Here is a 26,192-nt window from a genome sequence, read left to right on the forward strand (position 1 = left end):
TTATGTACTCACCATGACATTCCATCTCTGTTGTCTATTTTCACTTGTTCCTGACATACAGGTTTGGTTCCAACATCGGAACCAACTTGGCCGTTACTACAGCTTGCATTGACCAAAAACTCTCGAGCTTCACCTCTACCCATAATCCCCATCTCCCAATTACCTCAGATCGAGTTTGCAGATTAGACATAGACTGACAGATAAAGAAGCCTCAACAGAAGCCATATCTGCTATGCCTCAAAGGTTACCATACGACATAAGTATATTATCCATTCCACCAGAGAGCCCCCAAAGGCTGGGCATTGAGGGAAGGGAGTCAAGGATAAATGAAAATGATTAGCACTGAAAAAGAGTTGGTGTACTCAAAAGCTTTGCCTTTTACATTCTGTATTCACAATAAACTTTGGATGGTTGAGTTCCTGCTTTTTCTTCTTCTTTTTGTTGGATTTTTTGCAAGTGGAACTTTAATTGTTACCTGTGGGTTTTTTCTTTTTGATAAATGAAAATGGACAACATAGATGGAACGTTATGGTGAGGACATAACTTCTTTATCTGAGGTTGTTAATTTTCATTTTATTCTTGACATATGGAGTAGAGTCCCCAGCTACTTTAGAACTTAGGAGGACTCATGAAAGGATATTCCTGAGCACCACTGAACCAAAGGATGTTCTTCCCCTACAGACCAAATCCAATTTGTAATGAGTAATAAAGGAATGGGGAGAAGCCCAACAGCTGCTGCACAGATATCATCCATTGAAGGTCTAGATTGGAAAACTGCTGAAGTGGCAACAGATCTTGTAGTGTGTGTTGCTTTAACAGGCCTAGGCAAGGTAATTTTCCTTCTGTCATAGATAAAGAAAATACAATCCTTGAGTCATCTGGCTAAGGTCTCCTTGCTGACTGGTTTACCAAAACTAGCACTTGAAAAGGAGACAAATAGTTGGTCAAATTTTCTCATATCGTTTGTCCTGTGAAGGTAAAAGCACAATTGTCTGCGAATATCTAGCAAGTGCAGACAGTATTCACCTCTGTTTGAAATTTTTGGAAAGAATTATGGCAAATTAATCATCTGATTGATATTAGACTCTGACACTACCTTTAGGTAAGAAGGTGGGATTCGTTCGTAAGGAGAATCTGTCCTTATGAAAGATCTGGTAAGGTGGTTTACATGATAAAGCCTGAATTTCTGAAATCATTCCTAATCCTAATGTTTTCCATGACAAGTATTTCAAATCAGTCTGCAGATGGTTTGAAGCGAGAAAGTACAACAGCTTGCAACACTAGGTTTAGGTCAGAAGGTGGTGTAGGGTCTTTGAAAGGAGGTTTCAGCAAGTGTGTCCCTTTTAAATTGACATGCAGTCTATGAAAAGCCAAGGAATGTTCTTCCAAACCATATTGGAAACTTGAAATTGCTACTAGCTGTATTCTAATGGTACAGGGGGAAGCTCCTGCATTGAAAAGAGAGGCTAAGAACTCTAAAATATTACCAATAAAAGCATTAAAGCGATCAGTATCGCTTTTATGAGCCCAAATGGTAAATCTTTTCTGTTTACTATTATATAGTTTCCATGTGGAAAGTTTACGAGAAGCTTGGAGAATTTGGCGTACCGGGGAAGAAAGGTTAAGACACCTGGCTACTAGTGAAACTGGAGGAATCATATTGTCAGCTTGAGGTTCAGAATGTCTGGGTGAACTAGCCCATCTGGATAGGACAGAAGGTCTGGAGCTGGGTCCAGAGTCCATTCCATGGTCATTGAATTACATAAGGCCAAAGACAGGGAAACCGTATCTATCGAGGCCAAAATGGAGCAATGAGGATTACTTTGCTCTTCAACCTGAGTGTTTTATTTAAGAATTTTGGGATTAGAAGTATCGGGGAAAAGCATACAGAAGACCAGATTGGAGGGCCAAGTGTGACTTCCCTGTAGGGGGAATCAGATTAAAGTAGTTGCTGCACTTGTTTAGGGAACAGGTCGCAGCAAGGTTGGTCCCAATGACAGAAAATCTTTTCTGTCACTTTTGGATTGAGAGGCCACTCGTGAGGCTGTATAATACATCTGCTCAGTTTGTCTGGTATCACACTGGAACTCAACAGAATGTGCATTGCTATCAGAAAGCGGTTTGAAGACATCACCCAAGGCCACACACTGCATGCCTCTTGACAAAGGGGATAAGATTTTATTCCTGCCTGTTTGCTGATATACCAAACTACTGACACACTGTCGTGTCTGAATTGCAATTGTTCCCACAGGAAAAGCAGTTTGTAAGGCTTGCAATGCTAAAAGCACCCCTCTTAGCTCCAGAACATTGATGTACAAGTTGGCCTCTGTAGGGTCCAAGTGCCTTGGACATTCTTAAGCAGAAAATGCCCCCACCCAATCTGGGAGGCCTCAGTGGTCACAGTGGCCTTATACTCTGGGAGGATGAAGGGGCCACCCAGTTGAAATTCTCTAGAGTGAATTCACCAAGCTAGATCCTTTCTGCAATGAATGGTGATCAGAATCTGGTCCAACATGGGTTGATATAGTATACACCATTGTGAAGCCAGAAGCCATTGTAAAATTCTCATGTGATATCTGGCTAGGGGAACTAAAGTAAATGTCACTGCCATAGACCCTAGGGCCTGTAAAACTAGATGAGCGGAACCTTCTTCCTGTGTATTTTCTGAAGTCTCTCTGGGGGAAGGGATGCTATGGCTGCTGTCATATTCAGCAATGCCTCTATAAAACTCCAAACTGAGTTGGAGAAGTTGGGATTTTTTCTTGGTTGATAGCTAGTCCTAAGTACGAACAGGTCTGGAGAACATAATCCCTTGCTTTTATCACTCAATGCCTGGTCAAAGCAGGAATGAGAAAGTTGTCCAAGTATGGAAACACTCAAAATTCTTGCAGTCAAGTGAGCTGCTACTTTGCCATACATTTGGGGAACACCCTGGGGGCTGTGATGAGACCAAATGGTAGAGTTCTGAATTGGTAATGAGTGGCACCCAGCCAGAAGCAGAGGAACTTTCTGGAGCGCTTGTCCATTTTTATATGGTAATACGCATCCTCAAGATCTATCGAGCAAATCCAATTGTCCTTAACTAAAAACAGAATAATGGACTGTACAGTGACCATCCGGAATTTCATCTGTCAAACGGATTTGTTCAACACATTGAGATCCAAAATTGGTCTCCAGTCCCCTGACTTTTTTGGAACTAAAAAGAATCTTGAGTAAACTTTGAATCCTCTCTGGTCTGGTGGGACTTCGTGGATGACCTTCTTGTCTAGCAGTTTTTGAATTTCTAGAACTGCTGGTTCCCTCTGACTGGGTGGAACATGGGGATTTTTTTCCATACAGGGGAAGATGGGAAAAGTGTATGGTATAACCTCTGCATATGATCTGTTGCACCCAAGAATCTGTTATATTTAGCCAGGCATTTTGGTGCAAGGATAAGCCATCCCCTGACTCCCTCCAGAGGAAGACCATCAGACCTCCTTTTCAGGTACACTGAAAGGGTTTTACCTGGGAAGGAGTCCGTGAAGCGCTGGTTCTGCGGACCACCTCTGCCGTGTGGGGTGGCATCTTCCATTATAGTTCCCCCCTCTGCCCTTGGGGGAACTGCCTCCACGTGTGTCCTGGAAAGGCTCTTGGATTTTTTGAACCACATCTTTCCACCATTCCTCTGTTTCCTGCAAAAGATCTTTGTGGGGTGGAAAAACGTACGCCCACAGCAGAAAGGGTCTTACCATCCTTCTCACACCTAGATGTCTCTGTAACTTTTGGGCCAAACAAAGACGATCCATCAAAGGGTGCACTGATGAATGAAGACTTAAATGGTTTCACAAAGTCACATAGGCCTTAGTTGCTCAGCCATAATAAAAAGAGACTGACAGCACACAGCACACACACACACACACACACACACACACACACACACACACACACACACACACACTAGACCTCTCAACCAATCGCAGACAAATTTCAACAGAATCAGGGACAAGTCAAGAAAAAATCAGGGACACTTTTAAAATATTGGTGCTATTAACTTGAAACATTGACAGAATCAGAGCATATGAATTAATACACATTTTCTGAAGTAAAAGAAGTCTATAACTCTTAATTATTGTCATTAAGTGTAATTCACCACCTTTCCTCCAAAAGTCAATAGTTTTAGGAGGAATTAAGAGGGTCAGAGCTAAAATCTGAGTCAAAATCAGGGACAGTTGAGAGGTATGACACACACACACACACACACACACACACACACACACACACACACACACACACACACACATGAGAGCGAGAGAGAGAGGCAAAACTCTCAACAAGAAAAGGCAGATTTGAAGGCAGACTTCATTATGTGGTGAAAGAGGAGAAAAGAAAGGAAGAAAGAAAGAAAAACTATCAGTGATGACAAAGAATACACCAAAGTGTACAGAAGAAAGCTATCAACAATGATAGCACAGAATACACTGGAGTGTACGGAAATGGGACAGAGATCACTAGTTAAAGGGTAGATAAACAGTGAAAGGGAAAAACGATGAAAAACAGAAGTTTGAAAAATAGAGGAAAAAAACTATTCAAAAAAACAAAACTAAGCTTGACAGCTCTGGTGAATGTGTCTGAACAGAAAAATGGCAAATGAGATCTGAGGTAATCAGGAGACAGGGATGATGGGTAGAGGTGAAGCTCAAGAGATTCTGGTCAGCACGAGCTGTAGCAATGTCCAAGTTAGTTCCAATGTTGGAATCAAACCCATATGTCAAGGACAAATGAAAATTGACATCATCAGATCAATCATTTGCAGCTTAAGAACAGAACCTACATCTAACCACAATGGCGGCAAACAAGATCTGAGGTGCTAAGGACAGAGTAGAGCATTATGGGTACAGGGAGGAGCTCGAAAGCTGGATTCTAAGTCTACTGTATGCAGCCGAGTCGGATCTGGGGACTGGATCCGAACTCACTGGTGAGGAAGAATGAAAAGTACATCAGATTTGGTAATTTTACTGCCAAACCAGTCCCCATGTTAACAGTGCTACATGTTACGACTGTATTCTTCATTGCTGGCAAATGTAAGTTAACATTCCCTAGCAATTCCTCAATACTGGCAGAAATACATAATTTCACAAAAGCAGTAAAATGAGACAAAAATACCAGCAGCTAGAATGTTTTACTCATTTTGTTATAATCAGAAAGTACAATTGCATAAGATCTTACCACAACAATAGATGTCCTGCTTCTCATTATTGCAGTATTTTTTATTCTTAGGAAACCCTGGCAAGGATAGCCTAATGTCCGGCAAGTATACCAAAGCCTTTACACCCTCCCAACACCATATGTCAGACGTATGTCCTTCATGAACGGTATAAGGTACATATGTGACATACAGATGCCTAATCTTCAGAAGTGAAATGCCACAGTAGAACCAAAACAACTCTAGAGAAACAATAACGTGCCTATTCAGGAAGGGAAAAAGGAGATCAGGATGCACGAGGAAACCTCCCAGCCAACACTAGAACACAAAATAAAAAAGGGCAGAAGAGATGGCCTGAATACTGCAACAGTGAGAAGTAGGGCATCTACTGCTACAGTAAGACCTTACACAACTGTAACATGCCCGTCCTTATCACTGTTGCAGTATTCTTTTTTCTTGGTAAAGTACAAAAGCTATGGAAAGTATGGAAGGAGGAAGGCAGAGAAGAACCCTTCACAAACCCAAGGAGGACAGCCTTGGCATATACTTCCCTGGCAATGGAAATGACATCCAACTTGCAATGCTTGGTAAAAGTGTGGACAGAAAACATTGTAGCAGCTTCCAAGGGGGGACCTTGTATCCAGACCCTTAAAAAAAAGCACCAGAAGAGGCTACTGTCCTGGTAGTTTGATCAGGAAGAGTAGAGAACAGGAAAGCTGCTTGCCATGAAAAGAAAAAGAAGAAAAAAAAAAAAGAAATGACCTTAAAGATCCAGGAGGAGATAGTTTACATAGACACTGCCAAACCCAATTTCCTGGTATGAAAGGGGAAAAAAGTTTAGATTTTCTGAAGTATTATTCAAGTAATATATGAGCTGTGTATGTAAAACCAAGGTGTGTAGTACCTTTTCACTAGCAGACTAAAGAATGGAAAACAAAAGAGAAGATGAAGAAACTGATTCAAGAACAAATCATTAACCACCTTGGGAATAAAAGAATAATTAGTATGAAGAGGCACCCTACCCTTATGAAAGAACAAATGTGGGCTTAGAGTTTAGAAACTACACTAGAAGAAATAAGAGCCACGAACAATACAACTTTCTAAATATAATGTTGCAGGGAAGAAGAAGAAATGACAGGCTCAAAAGGGGGAATGAAGTAAATTTTTCAAAACAGTGTAATAAACTTCTGTGTGTGGAAGATTTTCAGTCCATATATCTGTAGTTAATCAATGTATATTAATCAGATCAGACAATAGTAGTATAAGTAGCAAACAAACTCGTCTTAAGTCAAAACAAAACAAAACAAAAAATAATAATAGAAAATATATAATTGTACAGCATTACTAAGTATTCAAAAGTAATCCAAGCAAGGCAGGCAAGTCAGTTCCAGTCGAAAATCCTTTATTAAGTACACAGAAGTCATTTTTTTCAAGAACAAAGGCCCCAAGACAGAGGAATAAGCTTTCTTTGGGGCCTGATATGAAGGACATTTTAGAAATGATTTGACTTCAAAACCAGAAGCTAAAGGTTGACCAAGGCAGAGAGGCAGAAATGGCTGACAAATGAGCTTTAACAGAAGAGTATATCAAACCAAAATTAAAAAATTCACACAAAGTACAGTATGGACCCGCACAGAAAAAGGGGTCTTGGTCAAGTTTGAGACACCAAATGGAAAAGCTCTTCCGTTTAGCTACATAGGATTTTCACAGTGGGTTTTCTGGCTTCCTGTAAAACCGAAAGCACATCCTTAGAAAACTGGTGCCTGAAAGGAATCAAAACCATATCATCCAAAGTGTTAGCTGAAGTGTGGACAAATGAGGGTGAATAAGAGACCCACTTTCTTGTGTGAGGGGATCCATCATTTGAGGTAACTTGTGATGATTGCCCCTGGTCAGGTGAAAGCGAAGGGAAAGCCAGTGCTGTCTGGGCCAAAATGGAACCACCAGCAAGACTTTGAATATGACCTATATGATTTTGTGCAAGGCCCTGTGAAGAAGAGGATAGGCATACAGGAACATCTCCTTGCAAGAAAAAGACATGATGCCCATTTTCTAAGCCACTGCACTTGGAACTATGGGACAGAACTGGGAAAAAATTCTGTTCAAAGGGGAAATAAAAGGATCTACTTGAGAAGTACCCCACCAATGGACAATGACCAAAAATGCCTCTTTGGGAAACATCCATTTGTGAGGATGTGCCCTGGACCCAAAAGAGTCTGCCACTAGATTGTGCTCTGAAGGGATGTTAACTGTCTGAAGAACCAAGTCATGATGGGTTTGAAAATTCCAAGCCTGAACAGCCAGCCTTAAAGAATGTAGGACTTTCTGCCCCTCTGCTTGTTGATGTACCACATGACTGTGGTATTGTCTGTAAAGACCTATAGAGAACCTGGAACCTAAAAGGAGTGAAAGGCCTGAACAGCTAAGATTAGAGTCCTCATCTCTTTGATACTGATGTGGCCTGACATCTGCTGATGGGACCAATGACCCTGAACTTTCAGGGTGTTGAAGTAAGCTCCTCAACTTAGTATTACCACACAGATGTTGGTAGCCCTAAATAGTGGAAGCACACACTGGAACAGGGAGAGCACAGTAGATGTTTATACATAGATCACTGTTGCAGTAGCCTAAGCTAATTAAATATTACCCCCTGCACCAGTCAGCTTCCCAAAAGCTTTAGGTGCCTTCCATGCATTCCACCTGCAAGCAGCACCTGAAGCAATTTCCTTAAAAAGCAGACAGAGCTCTAAGTTACTTCAGAGCCTTTTTGCAGGAGAAGTGAGTCATTTATTGGCACACCTCATGATTCTGTCAGTTGGTTAACAATCTTTCCACAGATGGGAAGCCAAGTCCTCACTGGAGAAAGCCTTCCCCTTTTATCACTTATTTGACTAAAATATTATTCCTTCTTGTCAGTGCTTTTACTAAGAAACAAAGTGATTTGGACTATTATTGCACTAGGACAATGGAGTTACTATGTTGGTGCATGTGTAAACTTTTTATAAGGAAATGTTTACTTTTTGTGAATACAAACTATTATTGTGATTGCATAAAAAGTAAAGGAAGCAACAGACCACGGCTGTAGAGAATGCAAAATAGTTTAATCCACAACAAACATAGAATGGTGAGCGCTTTCGTGGGCCAAGCCACTTCATCAGACATTGAAACAAAGTATAAAATTCCTTTATATATCATCCTACACTCACTAATTGGGACCCCACCTTAATTTAGTCACAGGTCATTCCATGTGCAAATGAAAGACAGCATATGAAAACAGTATATAAAGCAGCATATAGGAAACAACACATTTAAAAACATGAACCAACATTTTTAAAAACTAACACACCAAAGGTATATTAATGTTTCTAGAAGAATGGGGTTGATGTTCATTTTGTCATTAAGCCCCCTTGCCCATACTGGCCCTAAGTCTCGCAATCCATTCAAGTTCTTTCGTCTCAACTTTCAATTTCACATCACCCCCCCCGAGGTTGTCCACAGCTCTGTCAATGGCCATGAAGGTGAACCTATTTGTATCACCAAAGGTTCCTACATGTCTAGCTAAGGCATTCGTCACTGCCTTCCTCCCTATATCATAGGAGTACTCCCGCATGCGATCTTTCAACCTCCTGGTCATCATCCCTACATAGAATGACGCACAGGCCACACAATGGGCCAAGAACACAATGTTTGTACTATTACAGCTTGCAGAGAGTTTAAACTTAAACACTCTATCCATATCAGGATGTTTGAATTCCCCACTACAATCTATGTACATACAGAAATTGCAGGCATTACAGGGAATGGTACCACCTTTACCCCCACTAACAGGATCCTTTGCCAGGCCATTTTGTGACCTAGGTCCACACAGGATCCTTTTCAAGTTCTTTTTATTTTTATATACAAACTTTGGGGTATCACCTACTAGACCTTTAATAGTATCATCAGCACACAGGATGTTCCAATTCCTGTAAGAAAATGTTTTGTAGAAGCTTGATGTTACTGGAGTAAGTTACTGACATTCTCATTTGTCCATCCATAGTTATTGTTATTGACTGGCGCCTGAAAGGAATCAGAACCATATCATCCAAAGTGTTAGCTGAAGTGTGGACAAATGAGGGTGAATAAGAGACTCACTGTCTTGTGTGAGGCCTGCAAAGAATGTAGGACTTTGAGTGGTTTACTTACATTAGAACCACTTAATCTCTGCTATTCTCTGTACTGACTCTCCTGAGCTTCACTATCAGCTCTTCATACCTCTTTTCCAGTTTACCAATGGAGCAGTAGTTTGTCCATGATGTTTTTACTTCACAAACAAACAAAAGAAAAAAAACTGTTAAGGAGTCTACAGAATTTGTCCATTTCCCAGTTTGCCTCAGCCACTGGCAGGTGTTTCTACTGTGGCCAGTAGTTTTTCCTCAGGCTGCGCATCTTGTTTACCTGGTCCTTTTCATGTATCCTTTCAAGTCACCAAAGACTGTGGGGGTCAGCCATGTCCTCTGGGGCTGTAGGAATGCCTTGGAGGCCAAGGGAGAACCACCCTTGTCATTGTTTGGGGAAGGGGAGGGTAAAAGGTCTTCATTTTGCAGGGAGGGGGTTTTGGATGTTGGGTACAATGTGCATAAGAGCTAGACACTGTTAAGGGAGAATGTGCTAAGTGAGGAAAAACTTCCACTCACTTATTTCTATTCCAATATTCTCACTTGTGGGATCCTCCTCCAGCGACCCAAACGTCCAGCTCTTTTGCCAAAGCTTAAGCCTGGTTGCTCTTAGGTGCATGGGACGTCACATGCAGGGCCATAAACCATGGGCCATAAATGTGATGTCAGCATGCAGAGACCTCACAACTGACTGCCCAGTCAGACAACAGTCTAAGGAAAAGGAAAGGATGCCATCCAGAAAGGGAAAAGGTCCTTTATGGGGGGAAGGAGGGAGGGAATAAATACTGCAACATGGAAGAAAAGGACATCTATGCTTACGGTAAGAGTTTACACAACTAATCTGTGTCCTTCTATTCACATGTTGCAGTATTCTCACTTGTGGGAGAGTACCACAGCTCAAGCAGGAGAAAGAGGTAGCAGTCTCCAGGAAACTGTGGAGAATGGCTCTAGCAAATCCTGCCCTGACTCTGGAGACATCCAATATATAATGCTTGATGACAGAGGACCATGTGGCTGCCTCTAAGATAGTGTCCTGACCTTTGTGAAAGGTCCCTGAAGAGGCCACTTCTCTAGTAGAATGTGCTTTAACAGAGTGGGGCAATTGTCTACCATGGAAGGAATAGCAGAAGGTAATAGTTTTACATATCCAGGAGGATACTGTCTGTTTGGATAAGGCTTTCCTCAGGGCCCTAGGGTGAAAAGATACAAAGAGCGGATTGGACTTTCTAATGTGACCTTGTTACTCATTGTTTTCGTTTGTTTGGGATATTTTGCAGACACCCTAATGGTTATGGGCATCAGCTGGGTACTACAAGCCTGTGTTTCCAAACATTAGCCAAACAGTCCACTTATCCTGTGCTGACGAGGCGATAAGAAGGCTGAAACATGCATGTCCACAGCTAGTGGGGTCTGGCTTTATTGGCCTGAATTTGCCCATAACAGACTTAAAAAGGAAAAAAAAGGCATGTGCATTCAGAACTGCCACAGGGCTGAAACAGTCCTTAAGCGGTCATTTGCATATATCCCATGTCACCAATAATACAATAGGTTTGAAGGAATAACACCATGGAAAAATCTAGCTTGGCTGGGATTTTCTATCAGTTTCTGCTGAAAAGTCTTGAGACACGGAATACCTAATTCTTCCGTATTTTACAATGACCCACAAAACATTCAGGAAATCAGACATTTTACACAGAAATGGGAATTCAAGTATATAACGACCAGACCACACTGTCTTCAATCCAATGGATAACTGACAAGAACTATCCAAAAATAAATCTAAGAAAAAGAGCTGTGCCAAAAACTATGAAGACCATCAACTTTCAGTTCTGAAATAACAGGAATACTCCACTCCTGAGACCAGTGCCACTAAAACAGATTACTTATTTTATCTGCATTGCGATGCCTGTAAATCGACATTCGGTGAAGAAAATACTAGAAAGAAATCATTAGAGACAGAAATACTTCTTTGATAGAAACTGCAGAACAGTACCACACTTTAAATCAGCTGCACCAAGTTCACATTCATTTTGTAAAGGGGAAATGGTATGCTGTGTAAACAAAATTACAGACATTAGTATCAGACAGAAACATCAAAGTGCAAGTTCTCAGAAAGTAATCAGAAATGCCACAAACAGTCCTTCTGCATAAAAATGGGCATTGTGAAAACTATTATATAAGCAAGAGTTGTACAGAGAGATAAAGACTCTTGAAGATGTCTTAAAATGAAACTTCAGTGTAGAAAAAGTTGCTCAAAAGCAAGACACAAGATGCCAAATGTAAACGATCCTTTCAAATTCCCCAGACATGGTAAGGAACCAGGCACACATGCGGACTGTTCAGATGTTAAAAAGATTCTCTGAAATAAAAACGTTTTTTGTTAAACGGTGTCTATAATGTACATAAAATCTTTCATTTTGATGTGAACAGTGCACAATATGCCTGGTATAGAGTTAAGGTGAAGGTGAGGTTAGCAATCAGTGAAACACAATGCATGCTGCCACACAAATATCTAGATTTTTCAAAAAGGCAAATATTACACAGGAGGTATATAACTTTAAATACTAGTGAGGTAGATAACATGTGATATGGAATGCAGAAGTTCCAAGAAATTGGTTTCTATACAGACCTCATGGAGTTCAGATCGGATCTACTGTATTAGCATGTAATTTATTAAGCCTTCCAAGAAAATATTATGTTAAACAGAACCGTGGTGTGTGGACTGATCTTTAAAAAAGTAACTATTGTAGTATCAAAGTCACCACTGCATATAAATGCTCTTTTTATATATACAGTATCAGCTCATTTTATTTGCAGCATGGAAGATGTGCGTTGCAAGAAAATAAAGTAAAATTTAGTCAACATTTTAATTGCTTGTTCTGTTTTTGAGAAAGTCGGACATTATGTCTGTTATGACAGGATAAGATGTGAGTAATGCAAGGCCTTATACAGCTTACAGCAACAATGGTATTTACCAAAAGTAAGCAACAAAACTTTTGAATGAAATACATTTGCTCTAGAGCACAAAAAATAACATTGTGCATGATAGCTAGAATTAACGTAAATGTTGAGTTGGCATGCACAAGGGATAGGCTCATGGTAGTAATAGTATGTTCACCGATGAGATAAACACATGATGATATAGCATCTACAAAAATAAGAGAAACAACTAATATTTATTGATGAAGCAACTCAGGCACACACACTAGGACAAAACTTCACTTAATTACCCCATTGCATAAACAGAGAGAGATGTACAATGCTTCTTGTCTGTTCTAAGGGGCCCCACTCCCCCATGATGAAACTCTCTTGAGAAATCCGCATGCTTATCAATTGCTTTAAAAGTATTGTTCTCTAACATTTCACCAATCACGCCTTCCTTGAAACCCAAGCAGACTACCTCACACCAGCCAGAGCAAGCCCTGTCCAGATCACAGAGCGAAACCACAACACTTCCTGCCAGCATCATGACCATTGCCAGTAAAATATTTGTTTTAATTCTGACCTCAGAGTCACAGTTAATAAACAAGAAAAGCAATGAAAAAATGAAAAACAAACTAAATGCAGCTGTTGAAGTGGACGGTTCGCAACTGTGTTTAACTGCATCCTTTAATTAGACTGCTATGAATAGAACCCATGTACCACAGATTGCATGCCAGCTACATTACCAACCTGTATTTTCTCTCCTAGTCATTCTCTTCTGTTGTTATCCATACATATAAAGTTTACTGCATTTTAACATTTCCTCTGAGTTTATTTTTCCCTTTATTTCTTTTGCTTTCTTTAGAGATACAGTCAACATATTTATACTGGTTTCCATAGAATCTGTGGTACTAAATACACAATCACAGTAAATTGTTTTCCCTTTTTAAAACCTTCATGAGAAGACAAACCATTAATCTAATATTTCTCACTGAAACCCAATATGTCAACACAAAAGTCACACAGCTTGTCAGAATACTAAATGAAGAAGTGACTTAAGTTATGTAGGTGAGCAACTTAACTGATCATTAATGTGAAACACATAGCTTCTATGTTCTTGATTATGCTATAAAACATGCACTGCTTACCAATAACAGATGCATTAAGCATCAGTGTGTACTGGGGTGAAATGTGGACTACCACACCTATTAGTAAGGTTACAAGTACTGCCTAAAATCATGTTGTGGAATGGGCAGTGTATTCACCCCTTGCAAGTGCGCATGCATTCTCAAACTTGGCTAGTGTGTTGTTCAGGGGTTGCAGCCCCTCATCAGTTTTCCAGTGCTTGGTGGTGCTTCTTACCAGCAGATTTCTAATTCTGTCAGGCTGGAGTTCTGTGGACAGTATGCGGACACCACAAAAGTAGGTGTTCCCTGATTTGACCATTATGAATGAAATCAGTGTTTCCCCATACTGATGAATTTATATCATTAAAAGCTGGTTCTCTGGTTTACAGGGATAAGACCCTTACTACATCCTAAATGTTCTGGGAGGGAATAAGGGGTCTGGTTGAGGGAAGGGCAAAATTGTCAGACAGCAGTTCACCCATCCTGAGGGTAGGAACTAAGTAGCAGAGAACTGTAAGCACTTGACCTTTGTAAGACTTGACCAAAGCAAGTTTGCAAACATTACAATGCAGAGGACTATGATGTTTGCCAAGTTCTGTGCTGGAGCAGGGATTATGTATGTGAGTAAAAGTGCCTATGTGTCATTGATCGGGTACTGCAGACCCTGTTCAGTGCTGGTTATGGATTTAAGCGAAATTCCCAGTGCCAAGCTTATATTCACCTCTCTTAAGCATGATTACTAATGTGTGACTCTGGGATTTTGTATTTTAAGACTGAGGTTGTAGTATGACAGGCACTACTCCTGTTCCAGAGGTACAGCAATCTTGGAATTTGTATTACTGCTGTCACTCATCCAAGATATGTACTAGAGCCAAAAATTCCTGTGAAACACCAAGAATCATCATCTATCAGATGCCAACCTACATTTCCATCAGCCAGCTTCAGAACTCAGGTCTCTGTTTCAGGATTCCTCTTCTATCAGCAGCAGTTCAAGTTAGGAAAACAAACTGCAGACACTAGTCAAGCTACGGCACGAATCAGAAAATAAGAATGTGTTGTTCATGAATGAGTGCTTGTATGATGTCAAAAGCTAATGGGGGTACTAGATAGCAATACTTCAACTCTGCATGAAACTTCAATACATATTAAGCACACAGTTTTAGAAAGGAAGTAAAGGATTTTTATACTAGCATACGTCAAGAAGCAGCAGCAGGACAAAGGGAAACTTAGGCAAATAAGTTTTGGAAGGGATGCAATGAGACTTCACACCTTCTGAGATGAGTTCAGACTCTTGAATGGTGACATGAGTGAGCACATTACATAAGCATGGAAAAAAAAACTGTAAACAGTCAAAGTAACTTTACTGGGACACTGGGATCTTAAATTATATGACAATGGTCTAAGTCCAACCCAATCCTCTCATGAAAAACAATAAAAAATTCTGAAATCTGTCTCCTGACAATATAACCCGGTCAGGTACCGAAAGTCCTCTGGGTAAATACAAGCTAAACTGTAGCTTTGTTACACAAAGTGCATCCTGCTAGGTTGGGGGTGGGGGTCCATAAACACTGAGCATCTCATTTATTAACTATACACAATAAAACCTCTAGCAAGAGACTGAGAATGGACATTTAAATAGTAGATTGCACTAAAAAACAGGAGTACCATACAAATGTGGTACAAGGAAAATGAGCTATTGTCAATTACAGTGGATCTTGTAGCAGTCGATGCAAAACCAGCCCAAAAAAATGGCATATCAGAAGTTCACAAATAGGATGTGAAATAAATCTGAAAACACAGTGCAATGGTAATTAGGATCAACCATAACAGCTTGCTGTTGTATGTCTATGCTAGCAGAAATAGAGAAGTGTTCATATTACATGAAACTTACCTAAAAGCAACACAGGCAAAGAAAATGGAACAAGACTAGCAGCAAACAAATTAACTAAGTAAGAAAAATGAGCCAAAATTGCATTGAGTACCTGCTGTAACATCAGCTGTTTCTACTTCTACTGTTCTCTCTCTCTCTCTCTTTCAGGACTATGGACACTTTCCAGAGACCCAATCAGCAAATGCACACTGACAGGGTTCCATTAAGGAACTGCATCACTTGATATTGATAAGTCATGATCACAGAGAAGTACTCCTCCTACGTAATTAATGCCAAACAGCAGATTGTGTACGCAGAAATAGGCAACAGAAATTGACAACAGAATAGGCAACAGAAAAACACAGTAGTGGCCAACTACTTCCATTTATTCATGCTTGTATGATCTCAGAATTACGACGTACAAATACCAAAGGTGTACAGGGTAGAGGGGCTTACCCTTCTGCAATAATGCTAACTTTGCATGGTTTACTCATTTTTAAGCTGTATGATATGCATGGTCCATTTGTTTTGGTATGTTTGGTTGTTTCTTGGTGATGCAATCAAAGTTTTCAAAATATGAGGTCTTTTTGTAGTCAGCATTTGAAGGGATGTGATATGTTGCCTGCCAAACACATGGTATATGATCTTTTACCCTATAACTGTTCTCTATAACCAATTTGTTACCACAAAGACAATCCTGAGAAAGGAAATTATGGAGAAGAATCTCTGTCATTCATACCCTCACTGATGGCATCCACTGAAGATTTGCTTTTGTGTTAACAAGTATAGCCCTGACTGGCTTCTGGTGAGGAGGTACTCTTTCCTGGTAAGGTATACTAAAGCTCACTACCTCATTTTACCTTCCAAATAAAATTAATGAAATCAGAGGATACAACAAAGCCTCACACACCTAAAAAATTTAATTTTGTTCAGAAAAATCAATGTTAGAATGCTTGAAAGTATAGGAAGAAACCTTTCCAAGAAAATTAATTAACTTTGTCTAGATGACTGAAGAGCTTGTGTTCTCCAAACATTTAACAGTTAACCACTGAGTATCTCACTGGGCCCTCGCCACAAGAAGAATAAAAATTATTTTATTTCTCCCTCTTCTGATAGTCACCACTGTACATATCAAGGTCTAGTTTAAAAAAATATAAATGAGATGTCTTCTAGATGCATTACACCTTCAGCAAAAGTAGGATTCCCTTTCACATCTCAAAAGCATAAAATGAGAACACTAAAATAAACTATTAACTTCCCTTGCTGCTCAGTTGTTTAATCAAAAGCGAGATGAATGCTTCAATGGGAAAGACATTTAAGAAACACTATCTGTAAAAACCAATCAAGACTGCAAAATAAAATGAAGCTGTATGACTTAACTTGGAAAGAATGGAAAACATCTGTGCCCCCTATTCTAAGACAGCACTGCAGGCAAAATAACAAGTAGGTAAAAGTAGTTACTTTTAAGATACAAGCTCTCCTTATTGGCCAATCTAAACAGTTTAGGATGACATTAATAAAACTTTTAGGTACAGATATGATGTGGTGAGCTCTCCCTTATATTGCCTGATGACTTCATTTTTGACCCTCCAAGAGTAACAATCCCAAAGAGAGATAAGAAAGCATTGTACACCTTATCCTTCATTCAGAGCCTGATACACACATCTCCTGCTGACAACCCATTCACATTTTACCAGCTTAACAAAACAATTCAGGGGGTCTTCATTAAGTAGTTTGTGCTTTCTCTCCAATATTTTCCATTGAACCACTGGATAAGTTTCACAGGTAGTGTCTCTCTTTGGTCTTTATTACCAGAAGAGCAAGAAGTAGGATCTCCTTCTGCTTCACAGCTTACTTTTTGATGGGCAAACTTTTGTATTTCCTCCTTAGCATGTATGTCTGTGTCTATGTCACAAATGATAATTCAATAAAGATGTTTAAAAATTAATGAACTATCAGTGCTGAACTCTTGATGTACATGCCCAACACTTCTTGTTCTTGAAAATCTGCTCTGACATTACCGGTAGTCTTCCGGCTCATACATTTGAACTTTCACTGTGGTATGACATTTTATCCCTTTTATAAAGTAGTGATTTGCATAACAAAAAGGCATGCACTAACTAACATATATACTGTGGTTGCCCAAAAGTCTGAAAAAGCTGGTGACCATACAACATCTGGTGTACACTTAAAAAAATCAAAATACCTGTCATAGAATGAATGAAATGATTTTAGACCTGTAAATAGTACCATAAAAGTCCACAACCAGGTTACTGAGAAGGCATATGCTGCCATTATTTGTTTGCAATGAGTTCTGGAGCAAAAATAGACTAATTTGTCTCTCTTGCATTTTTAATTGTATTTATTTACATTTTGTTGACTGTGGTACAATAGTGATCACAGAAGTCCCCCAATTACAGGCTCAACGCAGGTTAGAAAAACAGCAACAAATATCGTAATACTTGCACAATAAACATGAAGCCATACAACTGCAAAACAGATTTACAGCAGTGAAATATGGAAGCTGTAAAATAATAACAGTATAAACACAGTTATAATACATAGATATTTACAAGCATCAGTAGTAGAACACTTAACTTTCCATAGTTTCATTAAGTGGTTATGTACAAGTTACAGAGAAGAATGTGAAGGCTTTAGAGTCCTAAGTAATATTCTGAAAACTAGGAAAAAGGGAGTAAACAGTAACAATGAGCAGTATAACTGGAAAGAAAAAAGTAGTTGGCTACTTAATAGGCTATACTACAGCTACAGAATGAGGAAAATGGGCTAAGTTACGTGTATATTTACAAGAGATCTCCTCAAATGTGGTCATCACAGAAAGCTGTATAGTAGTCAGTGAGTGGCTGCGACCTTGTTTCTGAATGGTGTTGATGGTTAAGTTATGTGGCCCGTATTACTGCATTTGCAGTTGTAATTATCTCTGAGGAACTACAAAATGATGGGTGAGCTGAAGAAAGACTAAGATTTACTGGTTTATAGATTGCTTACTTACATTATTTTCTGTTCTCTGCTCTTCTTTTACTGCAGTTTGCTTCACTTTACATACATTGTTTTTCTTGGAGTTTTAAAACAAAACCTCTTTGTTAGTGCTAGCTTCACCAAACATGGATTAACTCTACCTGAATTATTGAACTGTGAAAGGAGTTTAGAAGAAACATTTTAATTTACAATAAATAGAACAAGACACGGTTTAACCTGTGAAAGATGACTACTCTGGATTTTGTGGCGTATAGTCTGCACATTTATAATGCTTATTTTGTTTTGCTCCCATTTTACTGCAGTTTGTTTAATTTTACATTTGATTTTTTTCTTGGAGTTTTAAAAAAGTCTTGATTAGGACTTGTTAACAAACATTTATGTTGTATTCCTTGACTGGAAAATTATTAACTCTACCTAAATTAATTTATTATTTATTACTGACATTTGATTAATGGGAAAGTACAGGATCTGGGAAAAAAGTCCCCAAGTATTACAAAAACATTTTCGCAATAATTTCACAATCTTCAAAAATTAATAAATAAAAAACATCTACTACAGTTTAAGTATTTATACCAAATAAGATAAAATGTGACAACACTGATTACAACTTATGACTATGATTTAATATTTAGAGAAATTTTAGCGAGTTTAGACAAATGAAATTAAAGGTCAATTAGTATAATACAAACAGGAATTGAAATATGAAGTCAGAGAAAAAAAAAGTTATGGCATATTTAGACAGAGTCAGTGAAGAGAAATTGTTTGAAGTTAGGAAATGAGTGAAGAAGGGAGGTGTACAGGATGCATAGGTACTTGTTCACATTTAGGGATAGAGTTTATTCTGGTTTTGAGTAAGAACATGGACACATTTTGGCTAGGAAGTCCTTCAGAATGGTTTTAGAGGTAGAGTATTAACCTGATGGATACAGGTAAGGAGTTCCAGACCATAGCAACATCACATAAGTACAGACAATGTGAAGTAGATATGATAGATTTATGGACAAAGAAAAGCTATTAGTCATTGCATCATAGTTGTGTAAAATGGTATTTATTGCCAGAAAAGCAGATGGATGTTGGATAATCTTACAGGTGGTAAGAAGTGGTGTCTAAATTAGTTGATGGGGTAGTGATAACCAATTTAGGCTTTTTAGTGTTATATAGTGGTGGGTTCTGAAAGGGGTATTTGCCTCGTACTTGCCCACTTTATTATAGCATAGTTCAAGTTTTGTCTTTTGTGATGCCTGTAGGTTATTACATTAGGAAATAAGAAGCACTATTTTTACTTAAGGTGAGTAGAAAACAAGGTTTAATCTGTGAGAGATGTCAGGTAAAAAGTACAGTTATGTACCTACCATAAATGTAGATGTTAGAGTGTTGACACTGCTGCAGTCATTACACTTGGCGGCCCCGCAGTCAGCCAGAGTTCCAAAGTCTTGGTCCGGCATCGGTTGCTGTCGCCTCCTCCCTGACGTCAGTGCGACAGGGGTATATAAGATGCAGCCGACGCCACTTTCTTCAGTTTTTCTTGCCCCAGATGTCAGGTGCCCCCAAATGCGTAGGCAATTCAAATTGCTAGTAAACAATACAAAATAAAAGCAAACGACCATTTTTAGTTACCAGTAAATACTCCCCATAGGTAAAAAGGTTAGATGTCCTAGGTAAGTACCAGAAAGTAGGAGGGGGGGAAAGGAAGAAGGGTAACCTGGATTGCAATAGTGTCAACACTCGAACATCTACATTTATGGTAGGTACAACACTGTACTATGTTCATCATGTTACACTGCTGCAGTCATTACACTTTGGTGGAATCCCAAAGCTGAGGTAGGGAGGCTGGATCTATAAGGCATTAGGGGTGGCTATAAGGCCCTGCAGAACAGCAGTGGTGAAGCCAGCTCTGGATTTGGAGTATAAAGGCAAATGGTAATGTTTGGTGAAGGTATGCACAGAACTCCATGTTGCTGCTTCCAAAATATCCTTGGTAGGTACTCCTCTAAGGTAGGCAGTTGAAGTGGCTGTTGCCCTGGTGGAGTGAGATCTAATGCTGCTAGGTACAGGTTTCCCATGGTGGATATAGCAGAAACGTATACAGTGTCCTATCCATTTTGAAATAGTCTGCTTTGAAATGGCTTTTCCCTGTGCTCCTGCAGCGTATGCTACCAATAATTGCTCAGATTTTCTGAAAGCTTTGGTTTTGTCCAAGCAGAAGTGTAACTGTCTGTGAATGTCCAATGAATGTAGAAGTTTCTCCCTTTTGTTCTGTGGTTTTGGATAAAAAGTTGGCAAGTGAATAGTTTGATTCAGAGCCACACTTGATACCACCTTTGGCATAAATGTAGGGTTAGTTCTTAAAGACACCCTGTCCTGGTGGAAGATGAGGAAAGGTTCCACTGCCATTAGTGCCTGGAATTCTGAAACTCTTCGTGCTGATGTAATTGCCAGTAGCAGAGCAGTTTTCCAAGAAATGTATTTTATTTCTGCTGTGTTAGCTGGCTCAAAAGGAGGTACAGTTAATTTTTCCAAAACAAAGTTGAGGTCCCAAGTTGGTGTAGGTGCTCTACGGGGCAGTCTTATGTTTTTAGCCCCTCTGAGGTATTGTTTGAGCAAAGGATTAAAATAAATTGGTGGATCCATATTGTAATGAGCAGAGATAGCTGAGGCGTGGATCTTGATGGATGAAAAAGAGAGGCCCTTGTCCAGCATCTCAGTTAAGTATTGCAGTATCTGAGGAATGTTTGGGACAAGAGGGTCAAGGCTGTGCGCTTGGTTCCAGGCACAGAATCTCTTCCATTTATCCGAGCATGCTTTCCTGGTGATAGGCGTTCTGGCCTCCAGAATGACATCCATAACAGCTTTGGAGAGAAGCATTGCTTGCTTGACTAGGGAATTTTCCATGCAGCTAGGTTTAAGGTCTTTAGCTGGCTGTGAAGTATTTGATTGTTGTGCTGTGTCAGCAGCTCTGGGATCTGAAGCAAAATCCAGGGTGGTTCTTGTGCTAAGTTCTTTAAGATTGGGTACCAGTGCTGGCGTGGCCAGTCTGGTGCAATCAGTATCATTTTTGGCTCTTCCTGCCTGGCTTTTATGAGTACCTTTGGGAGGACAGGTAAAGGAGGGAAAGCGTATACTTGTAGTTTTTTCCAGCTGAATGAGAGGGCATCCACTTTCCATGCTTGTGGATGGTAACTCCTAGTGCAGAATTTCTGTAACTGGCAGTTCTTTGGGGAAGCAAACAGATCTATGTCCGGGCTCCACCATTTGTGTGTTATCATTCTGAATATTTGTGGATTCAGTTGTCATTCGTGTGGGTCCATAATGTTTCTGCTTAGGTCATCTGCCACTGTGTTTTTCTCTCCTGGCAGGAATTGTGCTTGCAGATGAACTTGGTAGTTTAGAGCTGTGTTCCACAAGGTCATGGCTTGTCTACAGAAGGGGTAGGAGTGTGTGCCCCCTTGCTTGTTTATGTACCACATAACTGTGGTGTTGTCTGTCTTTAGTAGTAATTGTCCTGGATGCAGTAGGTCCTTGAAAGCTATAATAGCATTTTGTACAGCTACCATCTCTTTTTGATTGATGTGGAGATGTCTTTGCTCTGTGGGCCACTTGCCCTGGATACATTTTCCTGCCATGCGTGCTCCCCAGGCGTAATCAGATGCATCTGTTGTCAGTGTCTGCCTGACTGTGGGTTGAGTGAAAGGCTGTCCCTTGTTGAGGTGACAAGCTTGTGCCCACCATCAAAACTCCTGTTGTAGGCAAGGAATTAGTGGTATAACTGTTTCCAAACTTTGACAGTGTTGAGACCATATGCTCTTTAGGTACCATTGTAGTTTCCTCATATGCAGTCTGGCATATGGAATTAGTAGCATGCAAGATGCCATGTAGCCCAAGGCCTGCAGAATTTTTCTTGCAGGGAGTTGGGTCTTTGTTGCCATTAATTGAAAATACTGAGTCAGTTGTCCTTGCTTGTCTGGTGTGAGATAAGCCATTTGGGCCGTTGTGTTCAAGCTGGCACCTAGGAATATTATCTGTTGTGAGGGCACTAGTTTTGATTTCTTTTCGTTTACTGTGTACCCCAGGCAACTTAGTAAGTGTTTTATGTACGCCAGATGCTTTAGTAGAATGTCCTTGCTCTCTGCTTGAATCAGGCAGTCGTCCAGGTATGGATAAATTTGAATTCCATTTTGCCTGCAAAATACAATTACTGGTGCCATGCACTTTAAGACCCTGGGCGCAGTAGATAAGCCAAAGGGCAGTGCAGAGAATTGATAGTGCATTGAACCAGCTAGAAATCTGAGATATCTTCTGAAGTTTTGTCTGATAGGGACATGCAGGTATGCCTCTTTAAGGTCCAACGTCACGAGCCAAGCTTTCTTGCCCAACATGGGAAGAAGCTGCTGTAATGTCAACATCTTGAGTTTCGGTACATCCAGGTAAGTGGTTAGTGTAGAAAGGTCCAGAATGGGTCTCCAGGCTTTGTCCTTTCTGGGAACCAGAAAGAGTCTTGAGTAAAATCCTTGTCCTTGTTCCTGTGGTGGTACCTTTTGAATAGCTCTCATGTCCATGAGTGCTGTAATTTGTTTTTGAGCCTCTGCCCCATTGATTTGGTGGCAGATTTGGCATTCCTTTTAGCCTTGGCAGGGTGTGAAAATGGAACCTGTAACCTTGAGATACAATGTTGAGAACCCATTTGTCTTTGGGGATGCAATGCCAATTGTGATAGAAAAGTGACAGTTTTCCTCTTAAGGGGGCTGCCAAGAGAGAACTGTTTGGCAGCTGTAGTGGAAAGTCATGGAGTCTGTTTTTTATAAGGTTGAGGTCTGTCTTCTTCTTTCTGGCCTGGTGTGCCCCATTGTCGAGGCCTGTAAGGGCCTTGTGTCTGACCTCTACCTCTTGGACGTCTGTATCTGCCCCTTTGAGGTCTGTCTGTGACTGGAAAGGACCAATTCTTTGTTGGCCAATTTCTGCTAAAATGAGGAGGCTGAACCTGTAAGAAATCTTTCACCGTTTGCATAGATTTTGCCTTATCCTCCATCTTCTTTAATACCTCCTCTGCCTTAACTCCAAACAGCACATCCCGCTGCAAAGGTGCATCCAATAATTTGACCTTAACATGATCTGGTAACGTATGTTCTTTTAACCAAGCATGCCTTCTAATGACAGAGCCTGTAACTGTTGCTCTACAGGAGGCCTCTAAGGAGTCAAACCCACATTGCAATGTATGTTTTCCCACTTGTTCAGCAGCATGCAATAAATCCTGCATTTCTTTTAAGTTAGGAGGATCTGAATCTGGAAGCATCTTTTGTTTCAACTGAGACATCAAAAATTGCTGATATTTTAGCATGTGAAACTGGCAATTCAAGGCTCTCATTGCTAAAGTTGCAGACGTATATACCTTCTTTCCCCATCCATCTAAAGCTCTGGAATCTCTGTCAGAGGGAACTGGGTTTTTTGCTGATGAGGCCTTAATCCCTTTGGGTCCCTGAGAAATAGTTTCAAGGTCAGCAACAGGGCTTTTGTACAGAAAGTTGTGAGAGTCAGGGACTCTGTAATATATATCAGGTTTAACTGGGGCTGGGGGTAAGGAGTCAGGGTTCAAATTGGATTCAGTGTACACATCATCCACAATGTATAAAACTGGCGGGATAGCAAGGGGTCTGTGTTGAGGCAATAAAAGGAAGTCTCTGAGCCTTTTCTTGGATTCTGAGTAATCCTGACCTTCCCAATGGAAATGCTCCCTCATGGTATGTAAGGTCTCCCCAAAGGAGTAATCCTCAGGCGGAGAGGCTGAGGGAATTGATTCCTCAGCATCAGAATCCTCATAAAGGGGTAAAGAATATCCTAGGTCTGAGGAAATGGACACCTGCTCAGAAGATTCATAGTCTGCATCCTGTCTGGGCCTTTTATCAGGAGGGGGATGGGACCCCCTGATCAGGGTGATTAGGTCCTCGGCAATTTTTAGCATTTGTTTCTTAGGCATGGAAGCCTGTCCTGGAGAGGGTTGTGTCTGTTTCTTTGCTTTTAAGGGGGGCTTAGACTTAACAGAGGGTTTAATGGTTAACTGGGTAGGTTTGAAAACACCCTCTGTAACTGCAGATTGTTCAGCTACTTCGATTCCCTCTGTATGTTTAGGATCAGTAAGCTGAAGGCCTAGTGCATCCGAAGGCCCAGCCAGCTCCACGTGGGAGTCAGATGCAGTCTGTGGTTCTGTGGAAGCGGTTGTCAGGGGCTGCGTAGGCACCTTGCTGAAAACCGGAGAACCAGCGACCAGCCTAGAAGAGGCCTCATCATCAGTTTTGGGCCTCGGATGCCTGTCCTTGCGCTTTTTATGCATTGCGGTAGTCGGAATTTCTGACGGCATGGTGTAATTGAATTTTCTACCAAAATAATGTTGGGCAAAATCAAACCAACGTTCAATAGTGCGCTTGTTAAACCTAGCACAAAACCGACAACCAGTGACGTCATGGTCTGGGCCTAGGCATGGAATACAATAGGAGTGGAAATCCTTATGAGGTATTTACTTCCCACAAGAAATACAGTTATTAACTTTTACTGACATCAGTCTGAGGCAAGAAAAAGTTTCCCCAACGGGGTACTTAGCTTTTTTAGAAGACTTTGGTGCTGGATTCGGAATGAAAATCTCAGGAGTCGACCAACCGGCACTTGCGAACTGCTTCTGCTTCGGGCACCGTGTGGCAAGAAAGATTGAAGAAAATGGCATCGGCTGTATCTTATATACCCCTGCCCACTGATGTTAAGGAGGAGGCGACAGCAACCGATGCCGGACCAAGACTTTGGAACTCTGGCCGACTGTGGGACCGCCTGACCGCAGGATAACCCAAGTGTAATGACTGCAGCAGTGTAACATGATGAACATCTGTTATTTCTTAACTTTGGATTTTCCTCATCATGTCCCCTGTTGTACTTTTAAACCCTGTGGCTTCTGAGTAGACCACCCATTATGTAAATTTGACTTTAGAAACTCCTCCCAGTCTTGTCATCTACTTACACTACAAAATCACCAAGAATAATCCACACCACCGGTATCAAGGCAGAACTTGACTTTATTGTTAAGATCTTTCGTTCCCAACTAGAGAACTTCTTCAGAACAATATTAAAACTACAACAGCTTGAATAAATACCACAACTAATCACGACTAATAAATTAACCAATTCAAACAATATAATTAAGCACAAAATTTTTTAAGTATGACATTTTTAAAGCTTTAAAGCACCCCTTACCCAACTACCCTTACATATAAAAATGCATAAAAAATCCTTAATCAGTTAATATTGAGTGTGCATACAAATACATTTATATACACCAAAAAACATATTTATAATGCATCATAATGTTTAAATTTTAATAACGGAACAATAGAATAGGAATCATTTAGCCCAGGGCTATTCATAGCATCTAATTTTAACTGCCACCTTAATTCAGCTTTATCCAAATGGGCATCAATAATATACCCCCGGGCACCAACCTTAACCTGTTCCAAAACCAAAAACGTAAAACAATGCTCATTATATACTTCTACATGCTTAAACAAAGCATTATTTTTTTCTTGTTTTTTTTACATCTAGAATATTTTCATAAATACGTTTCTTAAATACTCTAGATGTCTTGCCCAAATAAAATGATGTACATAACGTACACTGAGCAAGATACACATTAGTTGAACAAGAAAAATTACGTTTTATATTATATTATTGTTCCATACATAAAAACAATTATTTGTGTTAATATAACATTGGTAACAGGACCCACACTTACATGTTCCATTAAATGTCAATTTTCTACCACCATCATATTTCCATTCAAAAAAACATTTAAGAGATTTTTGTTTTTCTTGTATGTCCCTACCGGTTTAAACCCCAACTTTTCCCCAATTTCACCATTTAATATTAGTGACCATTTTTTATATACACAGCCCACAATA

General features: G+C 40.1%; 1 protein-coding gene across 1 annotated transcript in view; it reads right to left on the reverse strand.

The window, feature by feature from the left end:
* The window catches only part of LOC122787696 (BCAS3 microtubule associated cell migration factor), a 4,651,713-nt gene that overhangs the window by 2,007,311 nt on the left and 2,618,210 nt on the right, over positions 1-26,192 (reverse strand). The gene's annotated exons all lie outside the window — the stretch shown is intronic.

The sequence above is a fragment of the Protopterus annectens genome, chromosome 13.part0, assembly GCF_019279795.1.
Source record: "Protopterus annectens isolate FY-2018-M chromosome 13.part0, PAN1.0, whole genome shotgun sequence".
NCBI lineage: Eukaryota > Metazoa > Chordata > Ceratodontiformes > Protopteridae > Protopterus > Protopterus annectens.